The sequence below is a fragment of the Mobula birostris genome, chromosome 4, assembly GCF_030028105.1.
Source record: "Mobula birostris isolate sMobBir1 chromosome 4, sMobBir1.hap1, whole genome shotgun sequence".
In the NCBI taxonomy this organism is placed as follows: Eukaryota; Metazoa; Chordata; class Chondrichthyes; order Myliobatiformes; family Myliobatidae; genus Mobula; species Mobula birostris.
In genome coordinates this window covers 207,506,654-207,519,381 of record NC_092373.1, presented here as the reverse complement: position 1 = coordinate 207,519,381, position 12,728 = coordinate 207,506,654, and the positions used below count along the sequence as shown (strand labels likewise).

The following is a 12,728-nucleotide window of genomic DNA, read 5'->3' as shown; positions in this document are numbered from 1 at the left end:
ATGGGGTGTGAGGGATTGAGGGGACGGGTTTGGGAGGGTTTCATAGAAACGGATGTCGGAAGGATGGTGAGGGAGCGATTGCTGTAACGGGTTTGGGAGAGTTTGATACAGACTGATGTCGGAAGGATGGGGAGGGAAGGCTTGAGGTGACGGGTCTGCGTGGGTTTGATAGAGACAGATGTCGGAACGATGGTGAGGGAGGGATTCAGGTGACGGGTTTGGGAGGGTTTGATAGAGACTGATGTCAGAAGGAAGGTGACAGGAGGGAGTGAGGTGACGGGTATGGGTGTGTTTCATAGTGACTGATATCGGAAGGATAGGATGGGAGGTATTGAGGTGACGGGTTTGGGTGGGTTTGCTAGAGACTGATGTCGGAAGGATGGTGAGGGATTGAGGTGACGGGCTTGGGAGGGTTTGATAGAGACTGATGTTGGAAGGATGGGGTGTCAGGGATTCGGGTGACGGGTTTGGGAGTGTTTAACAGAGACTGATGTCGGAAGGATGGGGTGGGATGGATTGAGGTGACGGGCTTGGGTGGGTTTGATAAAGACTGATGTCAGAAGGATGGTGAGGGAGTCATTGAGGTGACGGGTTTGGGAGGGTTTGATAGAGACTGATGTCGGGAGGATGGGGTGTGAGGGATTGAGGTGACGGGTTTGGGAGGGTTTGATAGAGACTGATGTCGGGAGGATGGGGTGTGAGGGATTGAGGTGACGGGTTTGGGAGGGTTTCATAGAAACGGATGTCGGAAGGATGGTGAGGGAGCGATTGATGTGACGGGTTTGGGAGAGTTTGATACAGACTGATGTCGGAAGGATGGGGAGGGAGGGATTGAGGTGACGGGTTTGGGAGGGTTTAACAGAGACTGATGTCGGAAGGATGATGAGGGAGAGATTGAGATGACGGGTTTCGGAGGGTTTGATAGAAACTGATGTCGGGTGGATGGTGAGGAAGGGATTGAGGTGACGGGTTTGGGAGGGTTTGATGGAGACTGATGTCGGAAGGATGGTGAGGGAGGGATTGAGGTGACGGGTTTGAGAGGGTGTGATAGAGACTGATGTCGGAAGGATGATGAGGGAGGGATTGAGCTGATGGATTTGGGAGGGTTTGATAGAGACTGCTGTCGGAAGGATGGGTTCTGAGGGTTTGGGGTGATGGGATTGGGTGGGTTTGATAGAGACTAATGTCGGAAGGATGGTGAGGGAGGGATTGAGGTGACGTGTTTGGGCGGGTTTGATAGTGACTGATGTCGGAACGATGGTAAGGGAGGGATTGAGGTAACGGGTTTGGGAGGGTTTGATAGAGACTGATGTTGGAAGGATGGGTTCTGAGGGTTTGGGGTGATGGGATTGGGTGGGTTTGATAGAGACTAATGTCGGAAGGATGGTGAGGGAGGGATTGAGTTGAAGTGTTTGGGCGGGTTTGACAGTGACTGATGTCGGAACGATGGTAAGGGAGGGATTGAGGTAACGGGTTTGGGAGGGTTTGATAGAGACTGATGTCGGAAGGACGGGGTGTGAGGGATTGGGGTGACGGGTTCGGGTGGGTTTGATAGAGACTGATGTCGGAAGGATGGGGTGGGAGGGATTGGGGTGACGGATTTGGGACGGTTTGATAGAGACTGATGTCGTAAGGATGGTGAAGGGATTGAGGTGACGGGTTTGGGAAGTTTTGACAGAGTATGACGTCGGAAGGATGGTGAGGGATTGAGGTGACGGGTTTGGTAGGGCTTGATAGAGACTGATGTCGGAAGGATGGGGTGGGAGGGATTGGGGTGACAGGTTTGGGAGGGTTTGATAGAGACTGATGTGCTAAGCATGGTGAAGAAGGGATTGAGGTGACGGGTTTGGGAGGGTTTGATAGAGACGGATGTCGGAAGGATGGGGTGTGAGGGATTGAGGTGACGGGTTTGGAAGAGCTTGATAGAGACTGATGTCGTAAGCATGGTGAAGAAGGGTTTGAGGTGACGGGTTTGAGAGGGGTTGACAGAGACTGATGTCGGAAGGATGGTGAGGGAGGCATTGAGGTGACGGGTTTGGGAGGGTTTGATAGAGACAGATGTCGGGTGGATGGTTAGGGAGGGATTGAGGTGACGGGTTTCCTAGGGTTTGATAGATCTGATGTCATAAGGATGGGGAAGGACGGATTGAGGTGACGGGTTTGGGAGGGTTTGATAGAGACTGATGTCAGAAGGATGATGGGGGAGAGATTGAGGTGACGGGTTTGGCAGGGTTTGATAGAGACTGATGTCGGAAGGATGGTGAGGGAGCGATTGAGGTGACGGGTTTGGGTGGGTTTCATAGAGACTGATGTCGGAATGGTGGGGGGTGAGGGTTCGAGGTGAAGGGTTTGGGAGGGTTTGATAGAGAATGATGTCGGAAGGATAGTGCGGGAGGGATTGGGGTGACGGGTTGGGTGGGTTTGATAGAGACTGATGTCGGAAGGATGGGGTGTGAGGGATTGGGGTGACGGGTTTGGGTGGGTTTGATAGAGACTGATGTCGGAAGGATGGGTTGGGAGGGATTGAGGTGACGGGTTTCGGAGGGTTTGATAGAAACTGATGTCGGGTGGATGGTGAGGAAGGGATTGAGGTGACGGGTTTGGGAGGGTTTGATGGAGACTGATGTCAGAAGGATGGTGAGGGAGGGATTGAGGTGACGGGTTTGAGAGGGTGTGATGGAGACTGATGTCGGAAGGATGATGAGGGAGGGATTGAGCTGATGGATTTGGGAGGGTTTGATAGAGACTGCTGTCGGAAGGATGGGTTCTGAGGGTTTGGGGTGATGGGATTGGGTGGGTTTGATAGAGACTAATGTCGGAAGGATGGTGAGGGAGGGATTGAGGTGACGTGTTTGGGCGGGTTTGATAGTGACTGATCTCGGAACGATGGTAAGGGAGGGATTGAGGTAACGGGTTTGGGAGGGTTTGATAGAGACTGATGTCGGAAGGACGGGGTGTGAGGGATTGGGGTGACGGGTTCGGGTGGGTTTGATAGAGACTGATGTCGGAAGGATGGGTTCTGAGGGTTTGGGGTGATGGGATTGGGTGGGTTTGATAGAGACTAATGTCGGAAGGATGGTGAGGCAGGGATTGAGGTGACATGTTTGGGCGGGTTTGATAGTGACTGATGTCGGAACGATGGTAAGGGAGGGATTGAGTTAACGGGTTTGGGAGGGTTTGATACAGACTGATGTCGGAAGGATGGGGTGGGAGGGATTGGGGTGACGGATTTGGGACGGTTTGATAGAGACTGATGTCGTAAGGATGGTGAAGGGATTGAGGTGACGGGTTTGGGAAGTTTTGACAGAGTATGACGTCGGAAGGATGGTGAGGGATTGAAGTGACGGGTTTGGTAGGGCTTGATAGAGACTGATGTCGGAAGGATGGGGTGGGAGGGATTGGGGTGACAGGTTTGGGAGGGTTTGATAGAGACTGATGTGCTAAGCATGGTGAAGAAGGGATTGAGGTGACGGGTTTGGGAGGGTTTGATAGAGACGGATGTCGGGTGGATGGTGAGGGAGGGATTGAGGTGACGGGTTTGCTTGGGTTTGATAGAGACTGATGTCGGAAGGATGGGGTGTGAGGGATTGAGGTGACGGGTTTGGAAGAGCTTGATAGAGACTGATGTCGTAAGCATGGTGAAGAAGGGTTTGAGGTGACGGGTTTGGGAGGGTTTGACAGAGACTGATGTCGGAAGGATGGTGAGGGAGGCATTGAGGTGACGGGTTTGGGAGGGTTTGATAGAGACAGATGTCGGGTGGATGGTTAGGGAGGGATTGAGGCGACGGGTTTGCTAGGGTTTGATAGATCTGATGTCAGAAGGATGAGGAAGGAGGGATTGAGGTGACGGGTTTGGGAGGGTTTGATAGAGACTGATGTCGTAAGCATGGTAAAGAAGGGATTGAGGTGACGGGTTTGGGAGGGTTTGACATAGACTGATGTCGGAAGGATGGTGAGGGTGGGATTGAGGTGACAGGTTTGCATGGGTTTGATAGAGACTGATGTCGGAAGGATGGTGAGGGATGGATTGAGGTGACGGGTTTGGGAGGGAATGATAGAGACTGATGTCGGAAAGATGGGGTGGGAGGGATTGAGGTGACGGGTTTTGGAGGGTTTGATAGAGACTGATGTCGGAAGGATGGTGAGGAAGGGATTGAGGTGATGGGTTTGGGACGGTTTGATAGAGACTGATGTTGGGAGGATGGGGTGTGAGGGATTGAGGTGACGGGTTTGGGAGGGTTTGAGAGAGACTGATGTCGGAAGGATGGGGTGTGAGGGATTGAGATGACGGGTTTGGGAGGGTTTGAGAGAGACTGATGTCGGAAGGATGGTGAGGGATTGAGGTGACGGGTTTGGTAGGGCTTGATGGAGACTGATGTCGGAAGGATGGGGTGGGAGGGATTGGGGTGACGGGTTTGGGAGGGTTTGATAGAGACTGATGTGGTAAGCATGGTGAAGAAGGGATTGAGGTGACGGGTTTGGGAGGGTTTGATAGAGACGGATGTCGGGTGGATGGTGAGGGAGGGATTGAGGTGACGGGTTTGCTTGGGTTTGATAGAGACTGATGTCGGAAGGATGGGGTGTGAGGGATTGAGGTGACGGGTTTGGAAGAGCTTGATAGAGACTGATGTCGTAAGCATGGTGAAGAAGGGTTTGAGGTGACGGGTTTGGGAGGGTTTGACAGAGACTGATGTCGGAAGGATGGTGAGGGAGGCATTGAGGTGACGGGTTTGGGAGGGTTTGATAGAGACAGATGTCGGGTGGATGGTTAGGGAGGGATTGAGGTGACGGGTTTGCTAGGGTTTGATAGATCTGATGTCAGAAGGATGGGGAAGGACGGATTGAGGTGACGGGTTTGGGAGGGTTTGATAGAGACTGATGTCAGAAGGATGATGAGGGAGAGATTGAGGTGACGGGTTTGGCAGGGTTTGATAGAGACTGATGTCGGAAGGATGGTGAGGGAGCGATTGAGGTGACGGGTTTGGGTGGGTTTCATAGAGACTGATGTCGGAAGGATGGGTTGGGAGGGATTGAGGCGACGGGTTTGGGAGGATTTGATAGAGAATGAAGTCGGAAGGATGGGGTGGGAGGGGATTGGGGTGACTGGATTGGGAGGGTTTGACAGAGACAGATGTCGGAAGGATGGTGAGGGAGGCATTGAGGTGAAGGGTTTGGGAGGGTTTGATAGAGACGGATGTCGGGTGGATGGTGAGGGAGGGATTGAGGTGACGGATTTGCTAGGGTTTGATAGATCTGATGTCAGAAGGATGAGGAAGGAGGGATTGAGGTGACGGGTTTGGGAGGGTTTGATAGAGACTGATGTCGTAAGCATGGTAAAGAAGGGATTGAGGTGACGGGTTTGGGAGGGTTTGACATAGACTGATGTCGGAAGGATGGTGCGGGTGGGATTGAGGTGACAGGTTTGCATGGGTTTGATAGAGACTGATGTCGGAAGGATGGTGAGGGATGGATTGAGGTGACGGGTTTGGGAGGGTATGATAGAGACTGATATCGGAAGGATGGTGAGGAAGGGATTGAGGTGATGGGTTTGGGACGGTTTGATAGAGACTGATGTTGGGAGGATGGGGTGTGAGGGATTGAGGTGACGGGTTTGGGAGGGTTTGAGAGAGACTGATGTCGGAAGGATGGGGTGTGAGGGATTGAGATGACGGGTTTGGGAGGGTTTGAGAGAGACTGATGTTGGAAGGATGGTGAGGGATTGAGGTGACGGGTTTGGGAAGGTTTGATAGAGACTGATGTTGGAAGAATGGGGTGGGAGGGATTGAGGTGACGGGTTTGGGAGGGTTTGATAGAGACTGATGTCGGAAGGATGGTGAGGAAGGGATTGAGGTGACGGGTTTGGTAGGGCTTGATGGAGACTGATGTCGGAAGGATGGGGTGGGAGGGATTGGGGTGACGGGTTTGGGAGGGTTTGATAGAGACTGATGTGGTAAGCATGGTGAAGAAGGGATTGAGGTGACGGGTTTAGGAGGGTTTGACTGACACTGATGTCGGAAGGATGGTGAGGGAGGCATTGAGGTGATGGGTTTGGGAGGGTTTGATAGAGACGGATGTCGGGTGGATGGTGAGGGAGGGATTGAGGTGACGGGTTTGCTAGGGTTTGATAGATCTGATGTCAGAAGGATGGGGAAGGACGGATTGAGGTGACGGGTTTGGGACGGTTTGATAGAGACTGATGTTGGGAGGATGGGATGTGAGGGATTGAGGTGACGGGTTTGGGAGGGTTTGATAGAGACTGATGTCGGAAGGATGGTGAGGGAGGGATTGAGGTGACGGGCTTGGTAGGGTTTGATAGAGACTGATGTCGGAAGGATGGGGTGTGAGGGATTGAGGTGACGGGTTTGGGAGGGTTTGAGAGAGACTGATGTCGGAAGGATGGTGAGGGATTGAGGTGACGGGTTTGGGAAGGTTTGATAGAGACTGATGTTGGAAGAATGGGGTGGGAGGGATTGAGGTGACGGGTTTGGGAGGGTTTGATAGAGACTGATGTCGGAAGGATGGTGAGGAAGGGATTGAGGTGACGGGTTTGGGACAGTTTGATAGAGACTGATGTCGGAAGGATGGTGAGGGATTGAGGTGACGGGTTTGGTAGGGCTTGATGGAGACTGATGTCGGAAGGATGGGGTGGGAGGGATTGGGGTGACGGGTTTGGGAGGGTTTGATAGAGACTGATGTGGTAAGCATGGTGAAGAAGGGATTGAGGTGACGGGTTTAGGAGGGTTTGACTGACACTGATGTCGGAAGGATGGTGAGGGAGGCATTGAGGTGATGGGTTTGGGAGGGTTTGATAGAGACGGATGTCGGGTGGATGGTGAGGGAGGGATTGAGGTGACGGGTTTGCTAGGGTTTGATAGATCTGATGTCAGAAGGATGGGGAAGGACGGATTGAGGTGACGGGTTTGGGACGGTTTGATAGAGACTGATGTTGGGAGGATGGGATGTGAGGGATTGAGGTGACGGGTTTGGGAGGGTTTGATAGAGACTGATGTCGGAAGGATGGTGAGGGAGGGATTGAGGTGACGGGTTTGGGAGGGTTTGATAGAGACTGATGTCGGAAGGATGGTGAGGGAGGGATTGAGGTGACGGGTTTGCGAGTGTTTGATAGAGACTGATGTCGGACGGATGGGGTGGGAGGGATTGAGCTGATGGATTTGGGAGGGTTTGATAGAGACTGATGTCGGAAGGATGGTGAGGGAGGGATTGAGGTGACGGGTTTGGGAGGGTGTGATAGAGACTGATGTCGGAAGGATGGTGAGGGAGGGTTTGAGCTGACGGGTTTGGGAGGGTTTGATAGAGACTGATGTCGGAAGGATGGTGAGGGAGGGATTGAGGTGACGGGTTTGGGAGGGTCTGATAGAGACTGATGTCGGAGGGATGGGACGGGAGGGTTATGGATGTTGGGTGTCGGGGAGGTAGGTAGAGACTGATGTCAGAAATATGGCAGTGGGAGAGACAGAGATGGTTACGGGGAGGAGGGAAAGCGATGGTCGGTGGGAGAAGTTGTAACTCAGCTGATTGGGGTGGAATCCAATCAAAATGAGTGTCATGTTCACTGAGATAGTGTGTCTGGCTGTTGTTAAGTGTGCGGACATCTGAGTAGTGTGAGTATGCTGTCTGAGTGGGAGTTCCAGGTGGTGGGATTGTCCGGTCTGGGTGGTGCGTGTGTCTGGTCCGGGTGGGGAGCGTCCGGTCTGGGCGGTGGGAGCCTCCGGTCCGGGCCATGGGAGGGTGCGGTCTGGGTGCACAGTCTGCGTGGTGTGATCGTGCGGTCTGGGCAGTGGAAGTGTCCGGTCTGGGCCGTGCGAGCGTCCGGTCTGGCTGTACGGTCCGGGCGGTGGGGGTGTCCAGTCCGGGCGGTGGGGGTGCCCGGTCTGGGTGCTGGTGTGTCCGGTCTGAGTGTACAGTCCGGGCGGTGGGGGTGTCCAGTCTGGGTGTCCGGTCTGGGTGGTGGGGGTGTCCAGTCCGTGCGGTAGGGGTGTCCGGTCTGGGTGTACGGTCCGGGCGGTGGGGGTGTCCGGTCCGTGCAGTGGGAGTGTCTGGTCCGGGCAGTGGGAGTGTCCAGTCCGGGCGGTGGGAGGGTCCGGTCTAGGTGTACGGTCCGGGCGGTGGGGGTGTCCGGTCCGGGCGGTGGGAGTGTCCGGTCCGGGCGGTGGGAGTGTCCGGTCTGGGTGTACGGTCCGGGCGGTGGGGGTGTCCGGTCCGTGCGGTGGCGGTGTCCGGTCTGGGTGTACGGTCCGGGCGCTGGGGGTGTCCGGTCTGGGCGGTGCGGGTGTCCGGTCTGGGTGACCAGTCCGGGCAGTGGGACTGTCCGGTCTGGGCGGTGGGGAGTGTCCGGTCCGGGCGGTGGGAGTGTCCGGTCTGGGTGTCCGGTCCGGGTGGTGGGAGTGTCCGGTCCGGGTGGTGGGGGTGTCCGGTCTGGGCGGTGGGGGTGTCCGGTCTGGGTGGTGGGAGTGTCCAATCTGGGCAGTGGGAGTTTCCAGTCTGGGCGCTGGGACTGTGCGGTCCGGGCGGTGGGGGTGTCCGGTCCGGGCGGTGGGGAGTGTCCGGTCCGGGCGGTGGGGAGTGTCCGGTCCGGGCGGTACGGTGTGTCCGGTCTGTGCGGTGGGACTGTCTGGTCTGGGCGCTGGGTGTGTCCGGTCTGGGTGGTGGGACTGTCTGGTCTGGGTGTCCGGTATGGGCGGTGGGGAGTGTACGGTCTGGGCGGTGGGGAGTGTACGGTCTGGGCGGTGGGTGTGTCCGGTCTGGGCGGTGGGGAGTGTCCGGTCTGGGCGGTGGGGAGTGTACAGTCTGGGCGGTGGGTGTGTCCGGTCTGGGTGCTGGGGTGTGTCCGGTCTGGGTGCTGGGGTGTGCCCGGTCTGTGCGGTGGGACTGTCTGGTCTGGGCGGTGGGTGTGTCCGGTCTGGGTGCTGGGGTGTGCCCGGTCTGTGCGGTGGGACTGTCTGGTCTGGGCGGTGGGTGTGTCCGGTCTGGGTGTACGGTCCGGGCGGTGGGGGTGTCCGGTCCGTGCGGTGGCGGTGTCCGGTCTGGGCGGTGGGGGTGTCCAGTCCGGGCGGTGGGGGTGTCCAGTCTGGGTGTACGGTCCATGCGCTGGGGGTGTCCGGTCTGGGCGGTGCGGGTGTCCGGTCTGGGTGTCCGGTCCGGGCGGTGGGACTGTCCGGTCTGGGCGGTGGGGAGTGTCCGGTCCGGGCGGTGGGAGTGTCCGGTCTGGGTGTCCGGTCCGGGCGGTGGGAGTGTCCGGTCTGGGCGGTGGGGGTGTCCGGTCTGGGTGGTGGGAGTGTCCGGTCTGGGTGGTGGGGGTGTCCAATCTGGGCAGTGGGAGTTTCCAGTCTGGGCGCTGGGACTGTGCAGTCCGGGCGGTAGGGGTGTCCGGTCCGGGCGGTGGGGAGTGTCCGGTCCGGGCGGTGGGGAGTGTCCGGTCCGGGTGCTGGGGTGTGTCCGGTCCGGGCGGTGGGACCTGTCCGGTCCGGGCGGTGGGGAGTGTCCGGTCTGGGCGGTGGGGAGTGTCCGGTCTGGGCGGTGGGACTGTCCGGTCTGGGCGGTGGGGAGTGTCCGGTCTGGGCGGTGGGGAGTGTCCGGTCTGGGCGGTACGGTGTGTCCGGTCTGTGCGGTGGGACTGTCTGGTCTGGGCGCTGGGCGTGTCCGGTCTGGGCAGTGGGTGTGTCCGGTCTGGGTGGTGGGACTGTCTGGTCTGGGTGTCTGGTATGGGCGGTGGGGAGTGTACGGTCTGGGCGGTGGGTGTGTCCGGTCTGGGCGGTGGGTGTGTCCGGTCTGGGCGGTGGGGAGTGTCCGGTCTGGGCAGTGGGGAGTGTACGGTCTGGGCGGTGGGTGTGTCCGGTCTGGGTGCTGGGGTGTGCCCGGTCTGTGCGGTGGGACTGTCTGGTCTGGGCGGTGGGTGTGTCCGGTCTGGGTGGTGGGTGTGTCCGGTCTGGGCAGTGGGTGTGTCCGGTCTGGGCGGTGGGTGTGTCCGGTCTGGGTGGTGGGTGTGTCTGGTCTGGGCGCTGGGTGTGTCCGGTCTGGGCAGTGGGTGTGTCCGGTCTGGGTGGTGGGACTGTCTGGTCTGGGTGTCTGGTCTGGGTGTCTGGTATGGGCGGTGGGGAGTGTACGGTCTGGGCGGTGGGTGTGTCCGGTCTCGGCAGTGGGTGTGTCCGGTCTGGGCGATGGGTGTGTCCGGTCTGGGCAGTGGGGAGTGTACGGTCTGGGCGGTGGGTGTGTCCGGTCTGGGTGCTGGGGTGTGCCCGGTCTGTGCGGTGGGACTGTCTGGTCTGGGCGGTGGGTGTGTCCAGTCTGGGTGGTGGGTGTGTCCGGTCTGGGCAGTGGGTGTGTCCGGTCTGGGCGGTGGGGAGTGTCCGGTCTGGGCGGTGGGTGTGTCTGGTCTGGGCGGTGGGGAGTGTCCGGTCTGGGCGGTGGGTGTGTCCGGTCTGGGTGGTGGGTGTGTCCGGTCTGGGCAGTGGGTGTGTCCGGTCTGGGCGGTGGGGAGTGTCCGGTCTGGGCGGTGGGGAGTGTCCGGTCTGAGCGGTGGGTGTGTCCGGTCTGGGCGGTGGGGAGTGTCCGGTCTGGGCGGTGGGGAGTGTCCGGTCTGGGCGGTGGGGAGTGTCCGGTCTGGGCGGTGGGTGTGTCCGGTCTGGGCGGTGGGTGTGTCCGGTCTGGGCGGTGGGTGTGTCCGGTCTGGGCGGTGGGTGTGTCCGGTCTGGGCGGTGGGGAGTGTCCGGTCTGGGCGGTGGGTGTGTCCGGTCTGGGCGGTGGGTGTGTCCGGTCTGGGCGGTGGGTGTGTCCGGTCTGGGCGGTGGGTGTGTCCGGTCTGGGCGGTGGGTGTGTCCGGTCTGGGCGGTGGGGAGTGTCCGGTCTGGGCGGTGGGTGTGTCCGGTCTGGGCAGTGGGGAGTGTACGGTCTGGGCAGTGGGTGTGTCCGGTCTGGGTGCTGGGGTGTGCCCGGTCTGTGCGGTGGGACTGTCTGGTCTGGGCGGTGGGTGTGTCCGGTCTGGGTGGTGGGTGTGTCCGGTCTGGGCGGTGGGTGTGTCCGGTCTGGGCGGTGGGGAGTGTCCGGTCTGGGCGGTGGGTGTGTCCGGTCTGGGCGGTGGGGAGTGTCCGGTCTGGGCGGTGGGTGTGTCCGGTCTGGGCGGTGGGTGTGTCCGGTCTGGGCGGTGGAGAGTGTCCGGTCTGGGCGGTGGGTGTGTCCGGTCTGGGTGCTGGGGTGTGCCCGGTCTGTGCGGTGGGACTGTCTGGTCTGTGCGGTGGGACTGTCTGGTCTGGGCGGTGGGTGTGTCCGGTCTGGGTGGTGGGTGTGTCCGGTCTGGGCAGTGGGTGTGTCCGGTCTGGGCGGTGGGGAGTGTCCGGTCTGGGCGGTGGGGAGTGTCCGGTCTGGGCGGTGGGGAGTGTCCGGTCTGGGCGGTGGGTGTGTCCGGTCTGGGCGGTGGGTGTGTCCGGTCTGGGCGGTGGGGAGTGTCCGGTCTGGGCGGTGGGTGTGTCCGGTCTGGGTGGTGGGTGTGTCCGGTCTGGGCGGTGGGGAGTGTCCGGTCTGGGCGGTGGGAGTGTACGAGTGGGGAGTGTCCGGTCTGGGCGCTGGTAAATCTATGGAACGCTCTGCCAGAGACTGCATTGAGACCAAGTCTGTGTGTATTCAAGGTAGAAGTTGATAGTTTCCTGATCGGTCAGGGCATCAAAGGACATGACGAAAGGCAGGTGTATGGGGTTGAGTGGGATCTGGAATCAGCTCTGATGGAATGGTGGAGCAGACTCGATGGGCTGAATGGCCTTATTCTGCTCTCATGTCTTATGTGTCTATGGAGACCATAGTCTTGGAGAGTCCAAAGCTACAAGAAACAAATACATTAAGATATACCAGACAGGTAACTTCTTTACACGGAGGGTAATGAGGAGCTGATACGATTGCCAAATCTGAGGCTCTGGGAGGGCCGTGGATTAACAGGGAGGTTGCCATGGGCCTGGTTTCCTCTGTCACCTTGTCCTCTCCATCCTCAGCTCCATCACTGCTTTATACTCCCCGTAATCCAGGCCACCCTTATTCTCTTCTCCCTCCCTCCATCGGTCGGTCAATGGCCCCTCCTGCCCCTCTCAATCACCTCTCCTCCCCGCTCTCAATCCTTCCTTTCCCTGCCCTCCACCCCTCAGTCACCCTCCCAGCCCCACTCCTCAATCTCCCCACCCTACCGCTGCCAGATACCCCCAGTCCCTCCCCTCCCTCACCCCAACCTCCCCGCTCGCTCACCTACCCTCCTCCCCTCCCCCAATCCGCAACGCTGCCCATCCTTCCCCTTCCCCAAACTCCTCCCTCCCCTGCCTACCTCCTACCCCTCCTACCCCTCCTCCTCCTTCTGCCTCTGACTGCTGCGGTCAGCCGGTACCTCCTCCCCCTCACTCCAGGACCTCACCTCAACTGCGGCCGCTCCGACTGAACTTCGCCCGGCTCCGGGTGAACACTTCCGGGTCGCTCCGCGCTCGACTTCCGGCGCTACGTGGCCGCGCCTCGCTGACTGGTGCGTGTGTGTTTATATGTGTCAGTGTGTGTCTCTGTGACTGTGTGTCTGTATGAGCGTGATAGTGTCTGGCTCACTGTGAGTGTCTTTATCAGTGTTATTGTGTGCATGAGTGTGTCAGTCTGCCTCACTGTGTCAGTGTCGGTCTCACTGTGAGTGTCTCAGTGTCTTTATCAGTGTTATTGTGTGTCAGTCTGCCTCACTGTGTGTGTGT

General features: G+C 58.7%; 1 protein-coding gene across 1 annotated transcript in view; it reads right to left on the bottom strand.

Moving 5' to 3' along the window:
• LOC140196914 (dynactin subunit 1-like) overlaps window positions 1–12,495 on the bottom strand; it is a 379,455-nt gene extending 366,960 nt beyond the window's left edge. Inside the window, exon 1 of the mRNA XM_072256848.1 lies at window positions 12,410–12,495. The gene's annotated coding sequence lies outside the window, so the exon portion shown is untranslated. The remainder of the gene's footprint in view (window positions 1–12,409) is intronic.
• Between the last annotated feature and the right edge of the window lie 233 nt (window positions 12,496–12,728).